The sequence below is a fragment of the Lepidochelys kempii genome, chromosome 9, assembly GCF_965140285.1.
Source record: "Lepidochelys kempii isolate rLepKem1 chromosome 9, rLepKem1.hap1, whole genome shotgun sequence".
NCBI classification, from domain to species: domain Eukaryota; kingdom Metazoa; phylum Chordata; order Testudines; family Cheloniidae; genus Lepidochelys; species Lepidochelys kempii.
Window position 1 is genome coordinate 83,171,529 of NC_136388.1, and position 6,014 is coordinate 83,177,542.

The window sequence follows — 6,014 nt, forward strand, 5'->3', positions numbered from 1 at the left end:
TATTTCAGATTGAGTGTCCTATTTTGTTGAGGTCTATTATTTTTTACCAATTTAAATTAAAGTAGAACATTCTTATTCCAAAAGAAGTGTCCACATAGATTTGCACCAAATTATCTAAAGGTGGGGACTAAAACCAATTTTTAGTTCATTTTGTGTGTGTGTGTACAAATCCTAATCTTTCAAATATGAACTAAGGAGTAACCCCTGGAGGTCTAGTGGTTTGGAGTAACCTAGTAAGATGAATTTGGTCAGAGAGGTGTGTTCATCTCTTCATCTTCATTTGAAACACTGAAAGACAGAATAGGTAAGATTATGTGGTAGTAGGATCTAAAGAGAAGAGGCCAGCAGCACTGTGACCACTGTGGATTGCTGTTTATAGAAGAGGAGTAAGAGAAAAAGCAAGAACTCTTTGCTGTTAACAAGAATGCTGGGAGCTGCCTGAAAGCCACCAGAAGAGAACTGCCTAGTCTATCTGTCTACTTATATGGCTGTTTTGACTGAGCGTTTCCCCCTCCGTAATGGATTTCATCCTCACAACTAGAGTTGGACAAATGACTCTTTACATTTGCTTGCATTTGTGAAAAATCAGAAAATAAATCCCATTCCTCCTGTAACAGAACCAAAAATTCTAAAAAAAAATTCACCAAATTAAAAAAGTTGTCAAAAACTTAATTGCAAACAGCCATTTTGTTCAACCTGAAAAGAACTGTTTCATTTTGATTCTTCACACTTTTTTACCATAAAAGCAAAGAAATTCTAGAAATGTAGGATTGGAAGGGATCTTAAGAGTACATCTAGTCCAGCCCCCTGCACTGAGGCAGGACCATGTAAACCTAGATCATCCCTGACAGTGTTTGTCCAACCTGTTCTTAAAAATCTCCAATGATAGGGATTCCACGGCCTGCCTTAGAAGCCTTATAGTTCTTCTTTCATATGGCTTGGGTAGGTAGCAACAACTACAAATTTATATCTAAGTTTGATAGCCAGCACATTGCTGCAGCAGTGACCTGGTGAATGTCCTTCAGGCCCCGTCAAAAGAACAAAGGGGACATTCAGATACGATGTGCTCTATCGTTTGTGCCTGGTGACCACAGTTTGCATACAGGTGTTTGCCTCATTTTCTGTTTAAAGAGGGTTTGTCTACGTCTCCCATGAGATGTCCTGATGTGATTCGATCTGCACCAGTCTTTCCGACATAAATCAAAACCCAGTGGTTCCTCAACAGGATCAATGATAAGTGGTTTGTTTTGAGTGGTCGAAGTGCTCCATGTGACTCTCCATTGAGCCTCAGCAGCAAAGTTGGGCGTAAGGATCTTGATACGGTTCCATAGAGGGTTGCAGGATTTTAATCTCGTCTTTGGTGGGTTCTGCAGGTCATGATGCATTGGGATCCTCGTATTTGCATTGACATGATTAAGAAAGCGAGATGTCTGAGCAGCTCTTCTAATCTGTGGAGGTTGGATGTGCGATAGGAGCGGGAGCCAGTCAACTGGAGTAGATTTGAGTGTCCCTGACACTATGTGCATAGCATTATTGAATTGAGTGTCAAGGAGTTTAGTGTGACTTCTGTGAGACCACACTGGTGCACAATATTCAGCTGCAGAATATACCAAGGCAGTTGTTGCGGTTCGTAAGGTCCATGGACTGGAGCCCCATGATGTTCCGGCCAATTTTCTGATAAGCACGACACGAAACTTCACCTTATTGTGGGTGTTCTTGAGGTGCTGTCTAAAGATCAAACTCCAGTGTAACGCCAAGATACTTTGAATTAGCTTCTTGGCTGATGCTTTCACCACAGAGCTGCACATAGAATCCTAGAATATCAGGGTCGGAAGGGACCTCAGGAGGTCATCTAGTCCAACCCCCTGCTCAAAGCAGGACCAATCCCCAATTTTTTCCCCAGATCCGTAAATGGTCCCCTCAAGGATTGAACTCACAACCCTGGGTTTAGCAGGCCAATGCTCAAACCACTGAGATAACCCTCCCGCATAAAACACCTCTCCACCTGCCACCCCATTGGCCATGCCCCTCCACTAGCTGCCCACCAATATGTCTTCAGGTCCCCTCTGCTTAACACAGGTCTCAGTGATCTCAGCTCTTAGTAGGGGAGCCTCACTCCTGGTGCATCTGGATAGTCTTCTTGCATCAGAACCACTAGCCCAGAGTAGGTCTAATGCATAGACCCAAATATCAGCAATTTCAGCTCTGTAGCATATAACAAGACTCTTACTTGAGTTTGATATCAAGTTTGATATTAGCCATTTTATAGTTCAGATGGAAAGCAGTTACCACGTTTGGGGTTTTTTTGGATTAGGCCTACGTTTCCAGCATTGGAAATAATCAGCCATAGTGCTAAGATATTGGGTTAGGGTGCAACCGATGGTATGAAGGCTTGGCAATATGATCCGCATACATGAATTTTCTTGAGTCCATTGCTGGTATATAGCCTTATAGTCAGGTGAGATAATAGGAAAAAATGTTCTAAATCTCTCTTGTTGTAGATTAAGCCCATTCTTGTCCTACCTTCAGTGGACATGGGAGAACAATTGATCACAGTCCTCTTTTAACAGCCCTTAACATATTTGAAGACTGTTATCAGGTTCCTCCCCACCCCACCCCCATCATCTTTTCTGAAGACTAAATATGACTAGGTTTTTTTTTAATCTTTCCTCCTAGATCAGGTTTTCTAAACCTTTTATCATTTTTGTTGCACTCCTCTGGACTCTCTCCAATTTGTTCACAGCTTTCTTGAATTGTCGCAACCATAATTTGGACACTACTTCAGCTAGCGTCTCACCAGAGCCAAGTGAAGTGGGACAGTTATCTCCCTTGTCTTAGGCCTGGTCTACACTGGGGGGAAGGGGGGATCGATCTAAGATACGCAACTTCAGTTACGAGAATAGCATAGCTGAAGTGGACGTATCTTAGATCAATTTAGAATCACTTACTTCGCGTCCTTGCGGCGCGGGATCGACGGCCGCTGGTCCCCCGTCGACTCCACTTCCGCCTCTCACCGTGGTGGAGTTCCGGAGTCAACGGCAGAGCGATTGGGATCGATTTATTGCGTCTACACTTACACATAACACTCCTGTTAATACACCCCAGAATTATATTAGCCTTTTTTGCAACCGCATTATGTTGTTGACTTTTATTCCATTTGTGATCCGCTACAAACCCCATAACTAGTTATTCCCTGTTTTGTATTTGTGCATTTGATTTTTTCTTCCTAAGTATAGTGCCTTGCACATTGCTTTATTGAATTTCATTTTGTTGATACCAGGCCAATTCTTCAGTTTGTTAAGGTCATTTTGAATTCTAATCCTGTCCTTTTGAAAGTGCTACTATGCAGTGTGCACTCCTTCTTGACCTCCAAACAAGTATATACGTTCTTGATGAATAATGCAACACCTCTTCCCTTTTTTCTTTGCCTGTCCTCCTTGAACAAGCTATGCTTCTCTATACCGATATTCTAATAATGAGATTTATCTCCTCAAATCCGTGATATGAATTGTCATAATTCAGTTTATGTACTAATACTACCCGCTCTTGCTGTTTATTCCCCATATTCCTTGCATTTGTGTATAGACATCTAAGATGTTGAGCAGATTTCCCCCACTGTTATCCTTCTTGTTTCTATGACCCTACTGTAATTTTCCATTTCCCTGATTAAACCCCCCCCCCACCACAAAAAAACCCATCTATCCCTGTTTTTGGTCACCTATTTACTACCTGGGTGTGGGCTTTTGTCATCTTCCCCCTTTGAACCTAGTTTAAAGTCCTCACTCAGTTGGCGAGTAGGTGATTGAAGATGTTCATCCCTTTCTTGGTCAGGTGGACCCTGTCTCTTCCCAGCAGTCATTTTTCTCAGAACAGAATTCTACTATCAAGGAAGCCAAAGCACTCCTGTCTACACCAACTGTGCAGCCATGCATTCATCTTTAGGATGCATGTGTCCCCTGCCTGGGCCCTTATTCTCAACCTGGAGGATGGATGAAAACAAAACCTGTGTCCCTAACTCCTTCACTTTTTGCTCCCCGAGCCCTGCACTCACTGCTGCTCTGCTCAGTATCATATTTGGCAGTATTATTAGTGGATGATTTGGATGTGGATGATTATCATGGGTAGTGGTCAGAGAGATGGATGAGCCTTTGCAAGCTTTCCATAAGGTAGTGAAACACTTACACAATGCCCTTATCATACAGAATTGGATATAAATGCATCACAGTAAATCTACTGTGGTTTAGGATCATATTGTAAGGAGCAGATCTCTCCTTGGGAGGCTCTAGGTATATTGTGAGTATGGTTGGAAAATATGTGTGTGTACACATTTCAAATGTTACTGTTTATTTTTCCTTGTGATGTTCCATAGACAGGGCAGTCTGTGGCTGTGTGCGTCATCAGCTGCCCCACATCGTAAAAGGAGTCAGCATCCACTGTCAGTGTTCTCTGCTGATTCATCTTAGTTTCCACCCAAGGACTGAAAGAACATGATTTTTACAATGCTTAGAATCCTAAAAATAAATGACCACTAGGTGCTCCAGAAACTGCTGTCTAACACATAGGACAGAGGATCTGATCAGTGGATTATTATGTGCATATTTGGACAGGGCTTTGAACATGTATATTTAGACAATCTGATACTTAAAAATGTGACATGAATGGAAGACAAGATTATCTCAGAGTATATATGTTTTCAACTCTATCTACAGAACTGTGGACATATTAATGTGTAATACACTAGGACTTGTTCTGCAATGAACACCTCTATCTAAAGACCTGCAGAAGCGCTTCCCCGAAGCTTGAAAACTTGCCTCTTTCAGTAATAGAAGTTAGTCTAGTAAAAGGTAGACCACCTTGTCTCACCCTATCTAAAGACATTTATTATTATGTATTAATACTTTTACATAGGCCATGCCCATAGTAAAAAGAAGTGGCAAAATTAGTTCTATTGAGTTCTCTCACACAGCATGGAACATCAAAGAGGCTAGAATAAATGTTTCAGAGGGGTCTGTGTGCCTGTGATTTCTCTGGTGAAAGGACAGGGTCTTTACACACTCATTACTCTGAGCGGAACACCCCTTGCCCCCACCTGTCACTGGCATTTAGTGTGTTATTTTTATTTAGCGTGTGCATAGTCGTCTAGCCAAGCGATGGCATCTTCAGGGGCGTGATGCATTTCTTCTAGGCCACCGCTGAACCGAGTTGGCAGGCATTCATCGACAATGTGTGTCATCATCGATGTAGTGCCCTAGCTACGCAAAGAGCTGTCATGAAGGTTCCAGTGATACTGGTTGGCTGCACAGAGACCTTGCCCGGTCCAGAACCTGTTCACCAGGGACCATTGGCGATGGGGCAGGTCAAAACCAGGCGGACAAACTGTGGGGTCAGCGCCAAGGGACTGGTTGGGGATTATAAAACATATCCATTCCTCTCGCCAGTGTTTCCTCCCTAACATCCTGGCGTGGCGGATGAGATCATAATGGGCAACGTGAAGGCAAATGTGCAGCTGGTGGTTTTAAAAGGTCATTGTGCAGCGGTAGGCTTGAGTTGGCGCATACTTTCTCCAGTAACCTGCCCCTGGCAACCTCTGGTCTGATAGGAGGAGGAGCAATATTGCTCAGAACTGGGAGCCATGGGAGGGGAGTCGGATGCAAGGGGCCAGAGGTGAAACGCATGGCAGCATGTTACTGCCTATCCTCCAGTGGGTGCGTGGGGATGTTACAAGGGGTCCAGGCCTAGCAATGCACAGAGTAGGCCGCCACAGGGTGCACTTGAATCCCCATTTTCCCAAAGCAGGGGAAAGGGGCGGCCCTACAGCCCGCGTCACCGAGAGCCGGACCCCCCGCGCCCCGCCCCTCAGGCGGCCATGTTCCCGCCCTCGGTGAGCTAGGGCTCCGTGCGGGACGTGACCGCCCAACCCAGGCAGGCTCCGCCTCCCGAGGAGGCGGCCGCTTCTCGCTGATTGACGGGCGGCCCGGCCAGTTGCCTGACGCGGCGCGGCCGGGTGCCCAATG